The sequence below is a fragment of the Myotis davidii genome, unplaced genomic scaffold (assembly GCF_000327345.1).
Source record: "Myotis davidii unplaced genomic scaffold, ASM32734v1 scaffold281, whole genome shotgun sequence".
Lineage (NCBI taxonomy): Eukaryota > Metazoa > Chordata > Mammalia > Chiroptera > Vespertilionidae > Myotis > Myotis davidii.
Window position 1 is genome coordinate 7,503,776 of NW_006293784.1, and position 23,016 is coordinate 7,526,791.

The following is a 23,016-nucleotide window of genomic DNA, read 5'->3' on the forward strand; positions in this document are numbered from 1 at the left end:
CCAGACCCACAGGAACGCTGGCGTGAGTGGAAGTCCTACAACTAGGAGGAAAGAGTAACGCATACGGACACTCAGAGGAGGCGCAGTGCTGAAGGCAAATTCTGAGGTGCGGGGTGCGCGGAGCGGGCGGCGGCGGAGGGCGCGGTTGGCGTTTTCAATCGGGAGGGAGTCGTGGACTCTGAGCTCCAGATCCCGGCGAGTCGCTAGGGACCGAGACTCAAACGGGAGAAGAGGGACTGTCTGGCCTCAGTCAGAGCGAGTGCAGCTTTCTCTCCGAGGTTTGCAGCGGTTGCTGGGACTCAGAGAGGCAGACCCCCCGGGACAGGACTGAGCGCCGCCATAACTGCTCTCTCTCTCCGGCCCGCCCTGTTGATCCCGTGCGACCCGCCCCGCCCAAGCCCGGCACAGAGGCTTTTACCCGATAGCCTCAGGCAAAGGCGAGATTAGCCCCTCCCTAGAGGACAGTAGTTCTTTCACTGCAGACACAGCTGATGCTCACAGCCACTTGGCCTGTGCCAAATCCCCCCTGGTATTAGCTACAAAAGTCAAGGCTTAACTAAGACTGCGCACAAAGACCACTAGGGGGTGCACCCAGAAAGCATAACAAAATGCGGAGACAAAGAAACAGGACAAAATTGTCAATGGAAGATATAGAGTTCAGAACCACACTTTTAAGGTCTCTCAAGAACTGTCTAGAAGCTGCCGATAAACTTAGTAAGGCCTTCGAAAAGACTGGTGAGACCGCCCATAAATGTAGTGAGATCCTCAAGAAATCTAATGAGACCCTCGATGTTGTGATAAAGAACCAACTAGAAATTAAGCATTCACTGACTGAAATAAAGAATATTATACAGACTCCCAACAGCAGACCAGAGGAGCATAAGAATCAAGTCAAAAATTCAAGATGCGAAGAAGCAAAAAACACCCAACTGGAAAAGCAAAATGAAAAAAGAATCCGAAAATACGAAGATAGTGTAAGGAGCCTCTGGGACACCTTCAAGCGTACCAACATCAGAATTATAGGGGTGCCAGAAGATGACAGAGAGCAAGATATTGAAAACATATTTGAAGAAATAATGACAGAAAACTTCCCCCACCTGGTGAAAGAAATGGACTTACAGGTCCAAGAAGCGCAGAGAACTCCAAACAAAAGGAATCCAAAGAGGACCACACCAAGACACATCATCATTAAAATGCCAAGAGCAAAAGACAAAGAGAGAATCTTAAAAGCAGCAAGAGACAGAAACTCAGTTACCTACAAGGGAATACCCATACGACTGTCAGCTGATTTCTCAACAGAAACTTTGCAGGCCAGAAGGGAATGGCAAGAAATATTCAAAGTGATGAATACCAAGACCCTACAACCACGATTACTTTCTCCAGCAAAGCTATCATTCAGAAGTGAAGGCCAGATAAAGAGCTTCACAGATAAGGAAAAGCTAAAGGAGTTCATCACCACCAAACCAGGATTATATGAAGTGCTGAAAGGTATCCTTTAAGAAGAGGAAGAGGAAGAAAAAGGTAAAGATACAAATTATGAACAACAAATACGCATCTATCAACAAGTGAATCTAAGAATCAAGTGAATAAATAATCTGATGAACAGAATGTACTGGTGATTATAATAGAATCAGGGACATAGAAAGGGGATGGACTGACTATTCTTGTGGGGGAAAGGGGTGTGGGAGATGCGGGAAGATACTGGACAAAAATTGTGCACCTATGGATGAGGACAGTGGGGGGGGAGTGAGGGCAGGGGTGGGGCGGGAACTGGGAGGGGGGGAATTATGGGGGGAAAAAAGAGGAACAAATGTAATAATCTGAACAATAAAGATTTAATTAAAAATAAAAAAATAATGGAGTATATCACTAAGATGCAGGGGCCAGTTTAAAGGGATTCTCACTAGTCAATTGAGAGATAATTTGACCACTAAAATTAAAGACAGTAATGAATTATAAAACAGTAAAGAAAAAAGAACCCATGAGTCCATCCTGACACTAAAGAGATGAATAAAGAAATCGATGGTGAATACGGGAGGACTCTTGCTTGTAATGGAATGCCAAGTCCCTACTGGTAAATGTGGAAGGAGTCCGAAAGTTGGCAAAACATCATTTTGCAACCATCACAGTAAAATTGCTTTGGAAAGAATCATCAATAGATGCTAACTCCAAGAGAAAAGTTTTGACGGCAAACAGAATATTTGCTTGATTCTAAAACATCTCCTCTTAATGACAACTACACAGAATGGAGAAATTGAAAGCCCTTTGGTTGGAGATAGAATTAATATCACAAATGAGGGAAAGAAGGACATCAATGTACCTCCAGATGGGAAACTCTGATAAGGACACAGTGCCACTCGTGTATCATCCCTGAATCTAATCAATAAGGAATATCAGACAACCCTAAATGAGCAACATTCTATTAAATAAAAAGTGGGAGGAGACTATTAGTCAGAAACATCGATGTTCTAAAAGCCAAAGAAAGGCTGAGGAACTGTTTCACACTACTGAGACTAGAGACAACATGACTAAAAATACTATGTGGTCCTAGACTGGAGGGGGAAATGCTATCAATGACAGTTTTGCGATAACTGACAAAATTGGAATTAGAGTAGAAAAGTAAAATACATGTTAATTTTACTGAAACTGGCAACTATAGGAGAGATTATTATATTTTTAGGAAATATACACTGAGGTATTTATGAGTAAATGGTCATGATGTATGTAACTTCCTTTCAATTGGTTCAAAAAATCAAGTACAATATACACACATATTTATACATATTTTTTTAAAAGAGCAAGAATGAGAAAACAAATGGTAAAGGAAACAGGGAAAAATATTAACAGTAGGCAAATCTGGGTAAAGCAGATATAGGTGTACTTTATACTAGGCTTACAATTTCAAGTTTGAAATTATTTCAGGAAAAAGAAAATCATTGAAGAACTAGCAGCATGAACTCTCTCAAATGTGCTATGTACCAAATTGTAACACTTAAGACGTCACCAGTTCACAACTCATATTCTAACCAATGTAACACTGTCAGCTTTATTTTTAATACAGTGAGTATACATTAATGACATAAGATGTTTGTTTTATAAATGGCAATCACACCTGACATTTTCCTAGTAAAAGGGTTCCATCTACTGAAAACAGGTTGCAAACGCCTGGCTGACAAGGTAATCATCCAAAGCCCTCCTGACCCATCTCCAGCTTAACTCCGAGCCTCACATGTGTCTCGCAGCTTCTGGGGCCTTCCCTCCAGCCATTCTCACAGTTCCTGCTCCCCCACTCCCTTCTGTTGCATTCCGGTGGGGCTTTGTGCATAGTATTTCCTCTGCACGCCCTTCCCCCACTGCACTCGTGAGCCTGGTGAACATGTTTTCAAGCGTAAAGGCATCTTTCCCTGAAGGCCCAACTCCAGCCCAGGCAGGGGGATCACCTCACCGATGGACCATCTCCATTTGTGCCTGTATCCTAGCAGTTACCACACTGTCTTGAAATTACTGATTTCCTTCTCTGTCTCCTCCGAAACATTCCCTTGAAAGTAGGGGCCAGGTATAATTCAGGCTTTTGTAGGTGCGTATGGAGGGGTGTGCTGTGTAGTACGCTCAGTGGTGCGCTGGATCTGGATTGTACCTGCTGTCACCTGCTCAGCCAGGCCCTGGAGAGCCCTCAGCTCGACACTGGCCAGGGTGGGAGTATTTTCACCATGGAAATCAGCACCACTTCCTTGAAGCACTGGGAAGGGTCCTTTTCTTTCTGAGGTCAAGATGTGAACTGGGAGGTCAGGGTTGTGTTTTCTGGAAAACCCAGACTGGGGAAATGATGCTGAAGCACAGGAGTGAGACATAGAAAGCACTTGAGCATTTCACCCCTCCGTCCCTAAGGCCAGATCCACATGCCCCATGGTTTAGGTGGGTGAGCCAACCAGTTCCCGCTTCTCTCTACTTTGTGTTTTGGTTGAGCTACATCAAGTTGTGTTTCCTGAATCCTCAATTGTTTTGAGGAGTTTGAGACTAGAGATAGTTGTCCATATTTTATTATTTCACATGGCACTTATAGCCTAGACCAGCTGTGGGCAAACTACGGCCCGTGGGCCGGATCCGGCCCGTTTGAAATGAATAAAACTAAAAGAAAAAGACCATACCCTTTTATATAATGATGTTTATTTTGAATTTATATTAGTTCACACAAACACTCCACCCATGCTTTTGTTCCGGCCCTCCGTCTAGTTTAAGAGCCCATTGTGGCCCCATTGCCCACCCCTGGCCTAGACCCATAGGAGATGCTCAGTAAGTCTATTGGACCCAATTTATGAAACATCTACAGTGGGCTGGGCACATGGCTGAACCTGTGGCATTTCTGGAATGTTTTACTGATTTATGGGGATAGTTAACTCAGAGAGAGTCACATGCACCATATATTTATTTAAAAATTTGTTCTAATAATATTTTAAAGAATTTCACACTATTGGGATAGATACTCCTGAACAGGGTTGGAAACCAGAGGCACCCAAAACATAGGTGATGCCTCTGAGTCAGCCACCCAACAAACCATCATCTCTCAGCATCCATGCCATAAAAAAAATCCATGGTTTAGTCCTAAAGTTCTATTTTAGGTTTAGTTTCTCAATGACTTTAAACCTTAAAATAGAAGTGTACCCAGCAGACACCTCATTTTTCAATATAGAATTAAGTTCTGCCTGATAACAGATGGGTACTTTCCACATTAATGTAAAATGTGAGCCTGCATTGTGAGATAGTGTAATGCACTCCAGGAACCGATGGTGATATATTTAGATACTGATTAGAAGTAAAACTGATACATCATTCCTTCTAATGTACATGAATAGTACCAGTGCATAACAGTGCCTCTTGGGACTGAGGTCATTTATTTTTCCTCCCGGATATATTGTTTATATCATGTTCTCTCCCTCATGTTATATATTAAATTGTTTAATGTAAGCCATAAGAGAGCACATGTCACTTAAGGTCTTCCCCGCCCCCTCGTGAAATCTGAAGAATCAAATCTTCTAAAGCAGGTGATCTGTCCGTTTTCATTCCTGAATGTCATTGGTACGCACAGCTTTTCTTATCAGTTCATTTCACATTCCCAAATCGAATGACTATTAATCTATAACATCTGAGCAGAGCAGCGGGGGGCGTCCTGACTTCTATGCAGGCTACTTTCTGGTCCCAAACATGTGTCCATAGGAACAAAGCTTCTCTACAGTAACTAAGAAAATGAAGAAAACTAATTCATTACTAGAAAGTTTCTTAAGAGATGAAGACTACTTATTTAAATATATTTTTATTCATTTCAGAGAAGAAGGGAGAGGGGGAGAGAGTTAGGAACATTGATGATGAGAGAGAATCATTAATCGGCTGCCTCCTGCATGGCCCACACTGGGGATTGAGCCTGCCACCTGCGCATGTGCTCTGATCGGGAATTGAACTGTGACCTCCTCGTTCATAGGTCGATGTTCAACCACTGAGCCACACTGGCTGGGCAAGACGTGAAGACTATTTAAAGTTGTAACGACTACTCTGATTATTTTTGGAAACTGTGTGTGTGTGTGTGTGTGTGTGTAAAAAAAGTGTGTGTGTGTGTGTGTGTGTGTGTGTAATAGTGTCTAAGAGTTAAAGCGACTATACGTCTTGGAAAATAGTATGATCCAAAGTTAAACTGTTCTGTTATCATAAGCACCTCTTCAATCTAGAACTACAGCAATAATAATCACCATTATTGAGGGTTACAGTGAGTCTGGCACTGGGCAAGAACTTCATATACATCATCTCATCTAATTTGCACCACAATAAATACACTGTCTGATGGTTATGATTATTCCACATCCAATCCATCAGCAAATCTTGTTGTCTCCGTCTTCTGCATCTGTTTTCTAACACTGCTCCTGTGACTGCCTGGCCAAGCCATTCTCATCTCCTGCCTGGATGACTGTCCTAGCCTCTTAGTCGGTGTCTCTGCTCCCCTCTGGTGTGTGTGGTATTCGTTAGTGCTGCTTACCCACCGCCCCGTCTTGCAGGCACAGGGGAGGATTGAACTTTCCCACAGCCTTTGAAGTTGGATGTGATCAAATAATCTGGCTTGTGGGTGGGGGTGGAAGTGGTGCGCGTCCCTTCCAGGCTAAGGTTGGAGAGCCTGTGCACGAGTTGCCATGGCCTTTTCCTTCTGTCATGATGATGATCTGCAATGAGCCAAGCAGAGGCGGGCCCATCCCTGGGCTCCAGAGGGAGGAGAGGGGCCCAGAACCTGGCTAACTTCCATGGACATGGAGTGTGACTGAGAAGTAGCCTTTGCTTTTGTGGCTGTTTATTGTTTTACCATTTTATAGGTTGAGGGAAACCGAGGCCTAGGGGTTTGATTCTTTTAAAAAAATATTTTTATTGATTTCAGAAAGGAAGGAAAAGAGAGAGATAGAAACATCAATGATGAGAGAGAATCATTGATTGGCTGCCTCCTGCAGGCCCCCTGCTAGGGATTGGGCCCACAACCCGGGCATGTGCCCTTGACCGGAATTGAACCTGGGATCCTTCAATCTGCAGGCTAACGCTCTATTCACTGAGCCAAACCGGCTAGGGTGGGGTTTGATTCTTGTAGAAATGATTATGCCCTATTCTAAGAAGCAAGGCTGGCCTAGCCCAGCGGTTCTCAACCTGTGGGTCGCGACCCCTTTGGCGGTCGAACGACCCTTTCACAAGGGTCACCTAAGACCATCCTGCATATCAGATATTTACGTGACGATTCATAACAGTAGCAACATTACAGTTATGAAGTAGCAACGAAAATAATTTTATGGTTGGGTCACAACTTGAGGAACTGTATTTAAAGGGCCAGAAGGTTGAGAACCACTGGCTTAGCCTATCCTGATTGCTATACCTTGCCCTGCTCCCTTTTAAACAGCAGCTGGAACAATCCTTTAAAACATGTGTCAGTCTATGCCGCTCAGAACTTCTGATGGCTCCTCATTGACATAGGAAGTGAGACTCACTTTCAGGCCCTTTTTGATCTGACTGCCTCTTTGCCCTCGTTTCCAACCACTCTCCCTCCCTCCCTTTTCTTGAGCCACACTTGCCTCCTTGCTGTCACTGACCTTCCTCAAGTGCTCCTGCCTCAGGGCCTTTGCACCTGCACTTGCTTCTGCCTTGAGGGCCCAGATATTACAAGGCTTCTTCTGCACTTTATTCTGGCCCCTGTTCCAATGCCCCTTCCTCAGAGGGGCCTTCCCTGACCACCTTATCTGAAATAGCAGCCCATTACTCTCTAACTTCTTACTCTGCTTTATTTCTCGCCATTGTGTGTATCAATTCACCACTATTGGACACTGCAGTTTCTATTTATTTGTCTTTTGCCTGTGTTCCTCCTGAGGGCAGGGACTGTCGCTTGTTTTGTTCAGTGCTTGAGCTTACTTTAGTGTTACCGGCCCACTCGAGGCACTTGGAAAAGATTTGTTGAATGCAGCAGTTACCCTTTATCTGTGGGGGATGATACATCCTAAGACTCCCTGAGGCCACGGAGAGTACTGAATCCTAAATATACTTTGTTTTTTTTCTTATATATGCATACCTGTGATAGAGTTTAATTCCTAAATTAGGCCAGTAAGAAACTAACAATAACTAATAATAAAATGGAACCATTATAACAATATCTATAATAATAAAAGTGTAATATGCTAGTTAGACCAGATGTCTTTCCGGACGACCTTCTGGACAAAAGCTGGGGCTGCGAGGGAAGCCGGGGTCCCAGGTGCCAGAGGGAAGCCAGTGCCAGCAGCCGGGGGAAGGGAGGCCTACTCTTTTACGAATTATGTAATTCTGTAATAAAAGTTATGTGAATGTGATCTCTCCTTTTCAAAATATCCTGTAGTTTCTCATCTTTTCACTTAAAGGAGGGAGTTTACAGCTTCTCTGTGGTGTAGCTGAATTGCCAGCATCACTACTCTTGCACTGTGGGGCCATTACTAAGTGAAATAGGGTGACTGGGACGCAAGCACTGCGATAACATGACAGTCAATCTGATAACCCAGATGGGTACTAAGAGACTAAGGGGCGGGTAGGGCATAAGGTGTGGATGTCCCAGACAAAGGGATGATTCGCGTCCTGGGTGTGACGGAGCAGGACAGTGTGAGATTTCATCATGCTACTCAAAATAGTGCACAATTTAAAACTTTTAAGAATTTTATTCCTGAAATTTTCCATCAAATATTTTTAGACTACGGTTGACTGCTGATAATTGAAACCATGGAAAATGAAACTGAATTATGGGAGACTATTGTAACTGAGCCCCATTTCATACATAGTAAACAGACTCAGAGAAGTGGAGTAACTTGGCCAAGATCACACAGTGGTTAGTAAGCAGTTCTGACTTTGCTCCTAGCTGGGCTCTTCTCCACGTAGCAACCTGTAAGTTCCGTCGGCATGCAGGGGCACTGGGCGCTGGGTCAGACCAGCCACGCACTTTCTCTGGTTTTCATGTATGAGGCCTGAGGTTAAGAGGAGCGGTTTTGAAAAGTTCCACGCTCAGTTGTGGTTCATTTGTCACTTGGGTCATAATCGGTTTTCTAACTTCATCCCAACAATATTCCCTCATTGTGCTAATGGAGAAGACTTGTCATACAGTAAATAAAAAATCACGGGTGATCCCAAAGTCACCACTGGCCTTTAACATGAAAGGTTTCTGCACTTAACCTTGACAACTGAAGCGTCTGCTGTTTTGAACTCACTTTGAACACCAAAGGGATGTAGCATTTTGAAGAGCCCCCCTCTCTGATGCTGGAAGGAGCCCGTGGCTGGGCTGGGCTGGGCTGATGTGCTCAATTTTGGAGGCCAAGGCTGCCATCCACGCCGAGCCCCGCCTCAAACCCCCAGTGGAGCAGACACAGAGAGTGGAGAGGCTAACGAGGTAAGTGCCCAACGGGAGACAGGTTGCCATTAAATATAAGATTTGCCCAGATAACCAGTTAATATCCCATTAAAGTTTTGTGGAGTCCAGTCTATTGGAAGAGGAAGCACCTTGGAGTCCATCAGAGCAGTGTTCTTAGAGCGTGGTCCACGGTGAGTTGAAAATGGAATATTCCTGGGTCCGACGTCAGCATTACTGAATCGGAATTGCTGGGCGTGGAACTCGGGAATCTGCATATTAGACAAGCTCACCAGGTGTTTCTCATGAACACACAGCGTTGGGTCTAGTTCAACCTTCTCATTTATAGGCTTAGAGAAACTGAGGCCTAGGGATTTGATTCTTGTGGAAATGATTATGGCAAATTGCAACAAGGAAAGGTGAAAGTAATTTTCATGGTAAAATAAAATTTTTAAGAGTCATCATTCATCTTTTTTTTTTTTTTGGCACAAATCTCCTTAATAAAAAAATATAAACAGAAAAACACAGGCCTATATGTGAAGCATGTGGTGAATTGAGGCTCTCTAATATTCCCCGAGGTCGGTTTCGGACTCTGTGCACAGCCCATTCTAGAGCTGTGGACTTTTGTCTGAAACAACAGCCTCACACGAATTTTGCTCCTGTGCCAACCAGCAGATACAAGGCTACTAGGAGTTAGTAGCTGGAGAAAGTGAGAGCAACAGTGAGAGGTTGGAGAGGGACAAAAAAAAATGAGTCTAACTCCAGTCGATCATTCATTAAAATAAATATCGTGAAGAGCTTTCGTAGAGGCCCTTATTACATTAGGCAAAGGAATAAATGCAGCCCCTAAGAGAAGCCAAGGTGTCTATGTGAACCACCAATTTCCTTCCCCAACCCCCACCGATGTGAAATAAGGACATATCAATTACCCAGGAATGACTAATTATTGGAGAACAGAAGATTCTCTGTAGTTTATCCTTCGTATCAATATATGAAAAAAATCCCTACAATTTTGTGGTCAAATGTGGCTTTAAGTGAACAGATAAGAGCCCAAGTAAATGGAATCACTCCTCCATCCCGAAAGGAAGTTGGTGAGCTGCCCACGTAATTTGCTGATAAAGGCCCATCTGTTAAAACAAAGTGGGGTTACGTTGGCAATACCTTTCAGGCGAGACCACAAGTGGTTATTTTTTTCTTGACAGTCTGGTGGGCTTTTATTTTCTTTTTAAGCCCAGAAAACTGTTTGAGAATAAAACATAGATGATGGTATTGGCTTTAAGTTAATGCTACACTTTTTGCCCGGAGAGGGGAAAATCCGTCGGCACAAGTTCCCCGGTAAACACCGTCGCCTGATAAATTGTTAGGAGAATAAAGTCATGAGGAAAACTCGGCTTCGCAAAGGACACACGTAGAAAAACAGCAGATGTCTGATGAAGTAAAGAACCGACTTATTGCCAAGACCTTGAAAAACAAAATTAATTTCCTTTCGTCTTTGATAATGGTGATGTAATGTAGCTAATAGGAAGAGCCTGCCACGCTCAAGTAGTTATAAAAGGAGAAACGTTTGCCAGGCCCCAGGCCGCTCCATGAGGCGAGAGAAAGAAGCAGGGGGCTTGCTCCGTGTTGTTTGCGATGTAAATGAGCTCGGGCGCTCTGCGTATTTCTAAGGAGCTATTTCATCAAGAGGGGGGAAAGCAGTTAAGTCAATTTTACCGCTGACGAGGATTTCAGATCCTTGAAGCCTTTGGAAATCACTGTTGGTGAAAAAGATACTCCTCATGAATAAAACAGTATTTTACAGAATAATTAAACTTCCGTAGGGAGGAGAAGCCTTGGATTTTAGGTAACGGAGGCCCGTGGCTGGTGAAATTGACAGGTAAAGCACGCACAAAGGAAATGTTTATCTACTACTAAGCCGTGGACAATGCGCCGGTGGGTCCAAGGGTCTCCGTCAGCCCCACTGAGAAAGAATGGACACAAAAGCTCATGCTAAGGGACATCCGCCGCTGCTGGCAGCTTGCGTGTCAGGATGTCGAAGCTGCGGAGCTTTCTGGACCCCAATAAATGAGGTTTAAAATAAGCCAAGTGGCAGCCAGTCTAGCTGTGGTCTCGGCATCAGACATCAGCATCCCCCCGCCTCTACTGCGCATCTGAATTTGTTTTGTCTGTTCTGAGCGACATGCCTTTTGAACCACCTTTCCGTGAGGTTACTCTGTCTCAGGAAGATTATTCTGTTCCTCCTGGGGCAGCCGGTGGCCAGAGGGTCAGAACAGCAGCCCACAGAGGTAGCGGTTTGGTGGGACTGATGAAGTCGGCCTAGCTCTCCAGTCGTTTCTTGCAAAGTGAGGGCATTTGGGACTGAAAGTGAACGGAACCCTGGCGACCCCTCTCTGAGCAGTTCCACCAGCAGAAACCTGCAGATGGGTCAACACTCCTGCCGTAGAGACGGCCACCCCAATGCGAAGGCCAGAGTGTTGAACTTTGTCTTGGTATTTGGAGGCCAGTCATTATTGCTCTTCTCTGGGGGAGAAAGAGCTTTGAAGAACTGATGGATGGGCCTTTTCCAGATCCTCGCTAGTGTATGTCGAAATCTGGGAGAGATGCGAGCTTTGTCTGTTGTGTCTGTCCTTCTCCTTTGATTTTCTTTTTTTCCTGCTTCTAGACCATTTATATTGGAAACACATTGAAAAGGTCCTTTGTTTGTTATTTTTTCCTTTTTTCCACTTAATTCATCTGGTATAGATTTGGGTTATCTAGGAGGGAAACCTGACCATGTACCTGTTGGCTCAAGTTCCTTTGCTATCATGGCTGTTACAGCAAACAAAAACAATAGCAATGATAGGATCCACTTACCCACTGTGGTGCTGCGAGAGCGTTCAGTGCTTTTTGTCCGACCTTGTCAAATGATGGCGATCTTTGCCCCAAGAAAATGACACATTAGGTACTATGCATAGCCCCACTTCACAGATGAGGCTCAGAGGAGTCAATTTGCCCCAGATCACACAAACTGATCTGTGCCCATTGAGCTCCCAAGGCCTTTGCTCTTAACTACCAGGCCACACCTCTTTCCAATGCTCTTCTACATTGCATTTTCTTTGCCTTTGGTTTTTTAAAACCTCTTCTCCCCCATAAACCTCGAGTGGGGACATGCCCTGTGACGTGGACACTTGCTGTTCTAAACGGCCTGAGGGAGAAGAGTCACGGGCACACGGGCTCTTCCTGTTGTGAAAAGGCTCTTAATGAAATCCCGTCATTGGGCTAATCCATCATGGAGGCAGCTGAACGTGCCCTTTGAGAAAGTTGGGTCAGGTGGTGGGCACTCCTCTCCACCATAACACAGCGAGTTTGAAAGCTGTTGCTTTTTCGGTTGAACTGGGAGATTTGGATGTATCTTCAAAACCTTCTATCTGTTGCTCTTTCAGCTGAGGAAGCTTTAGTTCAGGAGTCAAGCCCCAGAGTAGATGGAAAGAGAGCCTGCTTAGCACAGTTGTAAATCTTGCACACTTGCCTTTTTATACAGAGTCAAGCAGAAAGGAGTAAGAACTTGGAAGCTCATCTCACAGGAAAAAAAAAAATGAAGGGAGGAACTGGTAAACTTCATTGGGGCTCGGGGGAGGGACTAAAAGGCGGGTGGAAGGGACAAGAGCTGAATAGGTAGATACTCTTGTGATGAGTTTTAGGAAAGAAGAAATTAAAAAAAAGAGAGATTCAGAGAGAATGAGCGACATGATGGACGGATTAAGAAAGAAAAGTCAGATACCAGGATAAAAAACAACAGTAACTGAGGGTTGGAAGAGAGGCATTTATTTCCTTCTCTGTTTTTATCTGAAATAATATCCCAAATTTTTATAGCTTTGGGTGGTGTTGATGATAATCTAGCTCTTATTATAGAAATATTAGGAGCTGTAAATTTCTGTGTAAGTTTTACTCTTAGGAATATTAGTTTTTCAGAAGGTGTTTACTACTGAAAAAGGAGGAACTCAGCTTGTATCTTCCGTAGATGTAAGGTATTTGTCATTTGGAACAAAGAGTAGCAGTTTCTACAGGTGCTAAACCTTAAATAATTCTGCTTTCTTTCCTTGGAGCTGATGGGAGCAATATTTGAAAACCCAGAAAAACACACAAGATAACTTGAAGTAGTTGCACTCTTATCTTGCAAATAAGCATTTGTTTAGAATGGGTGTGATGGGATTGGAAAACTATTACTACAAACAACATTACACAAATGCTTTCAAACCTCGCAAGCAGATCATATGTGTGTGCACCGTGAGCTGGTTATCTTTACTATATTGCTGTTTTGGTTTCTCAAAACAAAGAAGCAGTTAAAAGCATACGCCTTCAAGATGGATGAGACAGACAAGGTTCAAATACCAGCTCTAACACTTATTTGTTCCATGTGTTTTAGCAAATCACTTGAGACTCAATCTCCTCATCTATAAAGTACAGATAATACCCCTACCTCATAGGGTTGCTGTGCAGGCTAATGAAAGAATGTGTTGTACATGTTCCTGGCAGGGAAAGTATTCACTATGTGGTAACTATTATCATTATTTCGATATTAAATATATCTAAGCATTATAATATGTTAGGCAATTTTGTGTTTGGAAACTGGAGGATCCCCCAAAGTCAGGCAGGTTCTCACAACACCTGGACACTACACAGAGTGTCAGAGTGTTTGAAGTGATTAATGTTCTTCAAACTTCCTAAGTAGCAAGATATCCAATATTTGATCATCTCCCTGGAGAAGCTGTGCCTTGCCTCTGAGGAACACTAGACAATTAATTCATCGACTAGGGGCCCAGTGCACGAATTCGTGCACCTTGAAAGGAACTGTGGGCCGTGAGGCTGCAGTGGGCACAGGGGTGGGTCTCGGCCCATCCTCTGTGCCCCCACCTGGCCCCTCCTGCCACAACCCCTGGTCCCCTATCTGCTGGCAGCCCATGCACTGATGGTGCCAGCCCCGCTCGCACCTGCTGCCAGTGTGGAGCGATTTTGGGGCCAGCGCCAGCAGCGGATGCTAGTGGCTGTTGTTGCTCCAATTGCCCCTCAGGAGCAGGGGGAAGTGGAGAAGCCCTCAGGGGTGATTGGGCTGGCAGCCGCTGCCGCTCGCACCTGCTGATGGCACCGAGCAATCGGGATCGGCGCTGGGTGCTGGACGCTGGCAGTGGATGCGAGCGGCAGCGCCAGCACCAGCAGCAGGTGTGAGCAGGGCCATCGCTGGCAGCAGGTGTGAGAGGTGGTTGCTTCCTGATCGCTTGCCAGGAGCAGGGGGAGGTGGAGAAGCCCTGAGGGGCGATTGGGGCTGGAAGCTGCTGCTCGCACCCACTGAGAGCGCTGAGCGATCAGGGCCGGCAGCAGGTGTGAGCGCCTGGCGGGAGCATGGTGCGTGGGAGCAAAGAATTTTCAGTAACCATCAGAGGCTCGCCCTGATGACAGTGCACAGCCCCCCCACCTGGGCTGGCACCCCCAAGCAAAGAATTTTCAGTAACCATCAGAGGCTCGCCCTGATGACAGTGACCAGCGCCCCACCTTGGTCTGGCACCCCCACTCACCTGCTCCACCATCCTGCCACGGCTGATGCCTGCCATGTGCCGCGCTCTGCTGCCTGCTGCCAATGCCTGCCCCGGTGGTCAGTGCACGTCATAGCAACTGGTTGTTCAGTTGTTCCGCTGTTCTGTCTACTAGTATTTGCATATTAGGGTTTTAGATATATAGATTGTTTATTTAGCTTCTACTATGTGCCAGGCATTGTTTAGGTGCTGGGTGTTTGCGAGTGAAAAATAAAATAGGTGAAGTTTCCTATTATAGATATTCTAGGGAGGAGAGAGCTAATAATGAATAAATAAGTACACACAGAAGATTTCTTGATGATGGTAAGAAATCTCAGGGGTATGGAAAAGAGAGTCCTGGATAGGAGTGGAGGACTGATTCTGGAAGGAGCTCAGGGAGGTGTCTCTGAGCAGGTGGTTTCTGAGGTAGAAAATGAAAGATGAGAAGGAGACGGGAAGGGTCTTCTGGGTAGAGTGAACAGCAAGTGCAAGTGCCCGTGGGCAGGAAGAAGCTTGGTGTGTTGAGAGAAGCCATCATGTTAGGAATGTGGGGAGGGAAGGGGAGAGTGGTGCAGGCTGAGGTCCTGGCAGAAGACAGAGACAAGGAGCGAAGGATTAGAAAGGGGAAGTGCAGTCACTGCAGGAAATCATTCAGCAGTCAGACTCCACTTAAGCTCCCAAAGTGGAGGCTTCCATTGTCGGCAGACTCTGCCTTTTAGGCACCCAACGAAGAGAAAGACCAGGAGACTAAGTACAAAGAGACTAAGCTGGGAAAAGGAACACTAGGATTTTCGTGGTAATTTTACTTTGGAAAACAAACAAGCAAAAAATCCTCAATTCCAGTCTTCTCATGAAAGGTAGTGAAATGGAGCCACTGGAAAGCTCTGCACTTATTTCCCTTTCTATTCCAGAAGGTTATAAAATTATATATACAATTTAATATGTAACTATAATTTGTTATATTAATATGTAATATATTAATATATAATACATAGTATGTTATAATACATAGATATTACATTTATAAATAAAATATCTATATCTATATCTATATCTATATCTATATCTATCTATATCTATATCTATATGTCTATATCTATATCTTTCTTTTAAAGGCTCAAAATCTACAATTTTTATTCTGTAGCAATTCTGATATATTTGAAAGTAGGAAGAACATCCTATATGAAGTACACTACTTCCTAGAAATAGATGTGTAGACAGTATTTCAGCCTTAATTTTTCCAGACACTTACCGCCCATCCAGGGCTCACATGCTTGATGGTTTCATGGTAGGTAACATGGCCACATGGAATACAGCTCCTTAACACTATTGGGGAAGGCATGGTGCTAATGAGGTCAAGGTCAGGGGTCCAATACCAGTGGTTGTTTTGTTACAAGGCCAAGAATTCATTTAGCCAGTTTGGCCATGAGGAGCTCAGTGGGCAGGTCAGATCTACTGTGGCCACAGACATGTGGCAGGGCAGGCAATTGCCTCACTGTGGCCCCCACAGAGACACTTTGAGCTGAGGCTCCTCCCTTGTCAGCAAAATCTTCTGATATTTGAGAAATTTCATGAGGCATGTTCTAGGAAATGGTACTCTTCATGGATGCTCACTCATTGGGCAAGTTAGCTCTCCCTCCATCTGCTAAGACATCATTGTTCTTTATCCATCCACTGTTTCCTTGACTATTCAACAACTTAGTTTGATTACATTTTGACATAAATCTCAGCATATTACAGGCCCTTCTTCAAGTTATACACTATCAAGGGATTTGATTTTCTTTTTTTCCATAGAAAGCAGAAAAATAATTTATTCTAAAGATGGCAGAAACAAGGAATTCATCCTGAAAATATACTTTGCTGTAATTCTGTTGGGTCAGATCTTCCATCTGAGCATGCTTTCCTATTGTCTGCCCTCTAGAGTCTTAATTTGTCTTGTAGCAGTTTTTAAACTCTTTGTTGATTCCCATGTTGTGAGCAGGCAAGAGCCATCTTCAAATCCATAGATTCTAAGGAGAGAGTAACATATTTCTCACAGGAATAACACCTTCTATCTTAGAAGAGTGCACAAACATTTTATGGAGGGGGCACAGTGTAGATTAAGTAAGCCTATCATTTATCGAAGTGTAAAAAAGCTGATAGGAAAAAAATACTGCATTGTAAAATAAGATATTCAAATGTGGCATGAATATTTAAAGCAGCTGATGGCCAAAACAAGTGAGTCAAGGAAGGTGGTCCGGGTTTTCAGGTGACTTTGCATCCAGAGGGATTCTCTTCACAACCACTGTGAGAGGATCCCCTGGGTCATTATTTGCCATGGTTGCCACCGGAGCTGCCAGCCCCTGCCCTGCCACCTCAGTCAGTCCCAAGAGGGCGAAAAATTGCATCTTGGCTAGCTTGGGCTTCTCTCTCCCCACCACTACCACTTTGGCGTTGTGTGGTTTGGCTCACAGATTTTTTCCACAAGGTGGGCCAGTGGTACTGATCAACCTTAGGCTAAGGATGCCAAGTTCTGTCTCCAGGCAGGCAGGCCATTCCAGGTGAGTTTGCTGAGATTGTGACATAAATACATCCAAAGGCTGTCTGACCCTGAACTTTCACGGTGAACTACTTGAGAGCGTTGGCAACATAGTCATTAAACACATGGTCTGAAGACAGTTGCCCGCTACCTTAATGCAAGGGTGGGGAACCTTTGTCCTGCCAAGGGCCATTTGGACATTTATAACATCATTTGCAGGCCATACAAAATTATCAGCTTAAAAATTAGCCTGATGTGTTTGGTCAAACGTTGAATTAACTCACCCCTAATGCCTTGGCAGGGCCAGACCAAATGATTTTGTAGGTCTTATATGGCCTGTGGGCTGGACATTCTCCACCCTTGTCTTAATGGAACAAAAGGCTTCCCCACTGCCTCTTGGGAGGATTAGCACAAATCATGGTGCTAAGAGGAGGAAGAGGAAAATGAGTAAAATGTATATACGCCTGCTGAGGCACAGATGTCAACAAATCATGCCAGGCTTCTGTAAACTGTTGTCCTTGAAAATGAAGGAAACGCATATAAAAGATGTGCGTCCTGCAGGTCACAAGGCTCACGGGGAAGGCACATGCATCATTGGACCTGTTTCTAGGTCCCCACCAATGCACTCTGTGGTCCATGTTCCTGTATTCCTATGAAACATTGGTTTTCTCATGAATTAACAGAAATGCAAGAAGGAGGGGAACGTGTTTGAAAAATATATAATTGGAGATAGGCAACATAAAATACTCATAAATAAAACAAACATAATTTGGAAGGAGGAGATTGGGAAAAGATGTTACAGAAGAGCAAGGCTACTGCCTCTTGGTTGATGAAAAGTGGGGGCTAGCAAGGAGGTGTAGACATGCGGTCTCAGGTTGGCAGTTCATGTGCTGGCTCTGAAGTCAGATGCCTCCACGCAAATCCCAGCCTTTCAGTTACTCCCATGTGACCTTGGGGAAGGCAACCTCGTTAGGACCACTTCATGGTGAATAGGTGCCATCTGTGAAATGGTACCTATTCCGTAGGACTCTGAGACCTCAAATAAATAATGTAAAGCTTGTCAAGGGCATTGCTCTGTGCCTGGTAAATGTGAGCTCTCAATAAATGGTAGCTATCAATATTAAGTCATGCTTTAGAAGGAAATATACAAATACACAAGGGGTCTGTATTCTCCCTGTAGGCTGTAAATGTACACCTGGCACATCCCATTGTCTATATTCCCGGCTTAAGCTATAACTGTCATTGTGTCACAAGACACCCCCTCCCCCTACTTCCTTATATTCTGGCCTGTATTCCTGACTACTTTGCTTTCTTTTATCTAGATTCTAAATCAGAGTGGTTTAATATGCTTCTGTGATCTTTGTCGAGCATTATTCATATCTACTAATGAAGAGCTCTTATTGATATAGCATATGTTTATATAGCTTATAAAGGTGGAAGATGCAAGACTTGATTTCTTGTATAAAATTGTAACATATAGGTAAGATACACGAAGGCACGTGTGAGTAAAGATAAGCTGATACGTAGTTAATGGGGCAAGCTAGATGGCTATATAACAAAAGCGTCCCATGGGCTATTTTAACAATTAGGCTCTCCATACCCTCTCTTCATGGATTAAGGATTTAGGAATCAATGAAAGTCTTAAGAGAGTGATACTGGAATCAATGGAATTAATTATTTGAATATTCTTATGAGTTTAAAAATAATTGGTATATCCCAAATGCACAGCATCCTGGATTTAATTCTTTTTTGTTTGTTGTGCTTTTTGGTCCATAGTTTCAGATGGTTGTCTGTGAAGCACTTTGGAATTCTTTAGCATGACAACTAACAGAAGCATATTCATTGTTATAATGCTTACTAGAGGCCTGGTGCATGAAATTTGTGTGTGTGTGGGGGGGAGCGGGTCCCTCAGCCTGGCCTGCAATGACACCAGTGTCCTTCTCTGGCTGGGGCAGGGATGCTGGGCTCATGTCGCTGTGAGCCCAGCATTACTTGCCCCGGCCTCTGGCCCGAGGCCCCTCCCCTCCCCTACCTCTGTGCGGCTGGGGCACAGACGCTGGGCTCGCATTGCTGGGGCGATGCCGCCGGCATATGGCCCCGGCCACTATGGGCGCCGCCATCTTTGTCGGGAGTGATGGTTAATTTACATATTACTCTTTTATTAGATAGGATACTACAAAGTTTATTGTTAAAATTAGATCTACTTGCTTAGGGAGCTCTTCAGTAACTCTTGCAAACTTAGGTAGAGTGGGTGGAAAGTTGCTTTTAGAAGATCCCCAAAGTCCAACATCTGTACCACAACATGGTTTGTGTGTTTAAGACCAACAAAGACTAGAAAAGTGTTCTTGGGGTTATTTGGGCATTTCTGTTTTTAATTCAGAGAGCGAACTATTTTGAATGCCACACCAAATTTCCATGGTTCTCAACAGGAAAGGCAAAGCCATGCATTGCTAGTCCATGGGCCACATGAATCCTGAAGGAAAATATTGGATTGTTCTGTTTATTCCCTTGTCAGAGTTTATTGATCGAGTGAGCTCTCCTGTAGCTTGGGCAGCCTTTGATCTGCCAGGGAGAAATTGGGTTTGGGATTTTGGTGGAAGGGAGGGGAGGAGGTTAGGGAAGGATTTGAAATGTAATGGCCCTTGTTATCTGTAGTGGTTAGAGACAACCTGACACAGGCCAGCTTGGAACTGTTGCCCGGGAGGAGCAAGACCAGGGGATGGTGGGCGGGAGCTGAAGGCAGGCTTTAACGTTGTCAGCAGGAGAAGCACTTAGTTAAAGCTGCTGGAGTGATTTCTTGCTGCTAATAGATTTGTTTCTTTAGAGGCAGATAAGTAAAGGAAACGATGACTTTTAAGTGAATAGTTCCCCTGCATGGGGCTGGTTAGTGTCAGCTAGTCCAGTGGCAGGAAATACCGATTTTTTTTTTTTGTAGCCCAGTGACAAAAGGCTTTGCTGTCTCCCCTCCCCCTCTCCCCACCTTCCCACCCTCGCTCCTTCTCGCCTACAAAACCCAGACGCTGGCCCCTCTGCCTGCTGGTGGAGGGCCAAGGCTTGTCTGAAAGCCGTTTAAGTAATTGCTCATAATTGCACATGTTTCCCTGACTGGGCTTTTACCTCTCCACCCCTGAAATTAAAAGGGGCCAAAGATGTGTGACCTTTTTCTAATGGGATGGGTTCTGCAACAAAGGAATTCAAGGAGGAGGCCCAGGGCCTTTATCAGGGCTCATCTCTGACAGCTGGCCCAGGCCTGGGGGAGAGGCAGGATTGTCCTTTTTCAAGTTGGAGAGGAGCAGGGGTGGGAGGGAATTCCTCCTCTCCAAATCTCACAGTTCTGTGTGGTGTGTCTTGAAGTTCTTCTCTTTCTTCCTGCACTCTGCCTGGACATCAATCTTTGCCTGGACATCATTTAATTCTGAAAAGGGGTTGACCGATAGCACCCTAGAGCAGCTCAGGAGGCTTGCTTTCCCCCAGATAACTCCTTATCCCTGGGATAACTCACTCAACTTCTCCAGAGCCCCAGGTTCCTCATCTGAAAAACAGGGATGATGGGATAATGGCACCTGTCAGAGGGATTGGAGATAATATATGTAATGTACAGTGCTTGGCACCAAGGAGTCCAATAAGTGGCCATTATTTCCTAAATATAATTTCTTGATGTTACTTCACTCCCCTTCCTTTTATGTTTCTGAGTTGGGGAATGACAGATTCTAGGCCTTGAATTTTATGACCCAAATTAGTTAAAATCCATATAGTTTTAAACACAGAAAGGAATTTTAGAATTATCTAGTCTACATTAGAACCATCTAGGGGTGTTTTAAAAAATATTTGTATTGATTTTTAGAGAAAGAAGAGAGAGGGAGAGGGAGAGGGAGAGGGAGAGAGAGAGAGAGAGAGAGAGAGAGAGAGAGAGAGAGACTGATGTGTGAATCAGCTGCTTCCTGCATGCCCCCTACTGGAGATCAAGCCTGCAACCCATCATATGCCCTGACTGGAAATGGAACTGACAATCTTTTGGTGCAGCGGACAATGTCCAACCAACTGAGCCACACCAACCAGGGCCCTAGGGAGTTTTTAAAACGATTGATGCCCAAGTCCCCATGTCTAGAGATTCTGACTTGTTTGGTCTTTGGTAGGATCTGGGTGTTAGTGTTTTTGTAAAGTGGTTCAAGGTTATTCCACTGTGCAACTGGAGCTGAGAACTACTGATCTTGTCAATCCACTTCATTTCACAGGCGAGAACCTGAGGCTGCTAGAAATTCGTTGTTAGCTTGCTGATCCACCCATCTACGTGTGCAACACCAAATATATATGGTATTTACTATGTGTCAGGCAATGTTCTAAGCACTAGACATAGATGGGCCCCCTTAGAAGAGAGCACAAGAACCAGAACTGACAGCCGGCAGGGAATAGTTCTGTTTACCAGCTACTTAGTCTGTTGCTTTAAGTTGCTTCTTTATATCAGTAGACGTCACACTTGGGGCCAGGAGGAACTGGTCACTTGAGATGAATGGCTGATGAGACGTGGGCTTCTAGCCCAGCTGGTGTCTTCTCCATGCTGATTCCTGTGACCATTACCGAGCCCCAGCATCACCGGCTATGCTGCACCTGAAAACTCGGCACGCCCCGAGTCCTTTTCTCCGGGCTGTCCTCTTGCCCTCAAACTCACCTCACACATTCGGGCACAGCTCGTGAGCCACAAGCAGATTCCGGGCCTGCAAATCCTGCTGACACAAACAAAATGGAGACAACATGAACATTCTGTGCCTCGGTTTATGCTGTTAGAGTTAATGACCTGTCAGTGTTTCCATTATAAACCCCTGTTTTCGGGGATGTGTAACCCAGTCGTAAACGTTCTCCGCAGGCTGAGCGCTGGCACTTGTGATTTCAGCCTGGGAGCACATGTGTGTGTTGGTGTGTGCATAAGTTTTTACAAGGATATGAAGGAAAAAAATAAGTTAGCCATTTTTAAGCAAAGGATGGTGAGAAATGGGGAAAAAAAGGTGGTAATTGATTGCAGATGCTCTTTTGATGCTGCCAGGACTTGAAAACTGCTGAGTTGCTTTGCGCCACCCCCCCATTTGGGGATATGAAGAGTTGAGATGCTATTCTGTGCCTTAATTCCGTGCAAGAAATGTTAATTGACAAAGTAAAACTCCACATATGAAGGGTAAAGCATGGACTTGGGCAGCTTCCACAAGAATGGGACTTGACTCAAATCCAAAGGCTGTAGAGGCCAGAAGCCAAAGAATCAGGACAATAGGCTGCAAAGACAAGTTCCTTTCACCCAGGCTGGCCTGTTTTCCTCTCATTTCCTCTTGCTCTGCCCTAACCAGTAGGAGAGAGAGAAGATACAGGAGGGGTTTCCCAGAACCTGCTTCACCTAGTTTTTGATGGTATCCGTAGTTGTCGGGGTGCGTGCTTGATGGATGGACTTGTCTATTTTCCCTTTGAATAGAGAATTCCAGAAAATGTCTGATAATTTGGATTTAATGAGATTATGTCAAAACACTTATGTGAAACCAGGCTGATCCATGTTGGTTAGAATCCAGGAGTCAAACAATCCGTAACACTCAAAAAGTTGTAAACCCCAAAGTGGCCAATGTGCATTAAAACAAACCCAATGAAACAAAACCTCATCTGGTGAGCTGCTTCCCTTAAAATTTTTTCAAAGAGATGCTTTTGCTTGAAACCCAAGAATGACGAATCTTTTAAAAAAATATATTTTATTGATTTTTTTTACAGAGAGGAAGGGAGAGGGATAGAGAGTTAGAAACATCGATGAGAGAGAAACATCGATCAGCTGCCTCCTGCACACCCCCTACTGGGGATGTGCCCACAACCAAGGTTCATGCCCTTGACCAGAATCGAACCTGGGACCCTTCAGTCCACAGGCCGACGCTCCGTCTACTGAGCCAAACCGGTTAGGGCAAGAATGACGAATCTTGAACAATGAAGAAACCCGCAGAAAAGAAACCAGGGCCAATAAAGTCAGAATCTCTTTTGTCCAAAGACACGCCTGTCAATCAAAGTGCACAAGGTATGCCTCTCCAATGAGAAGCTTCAGACCT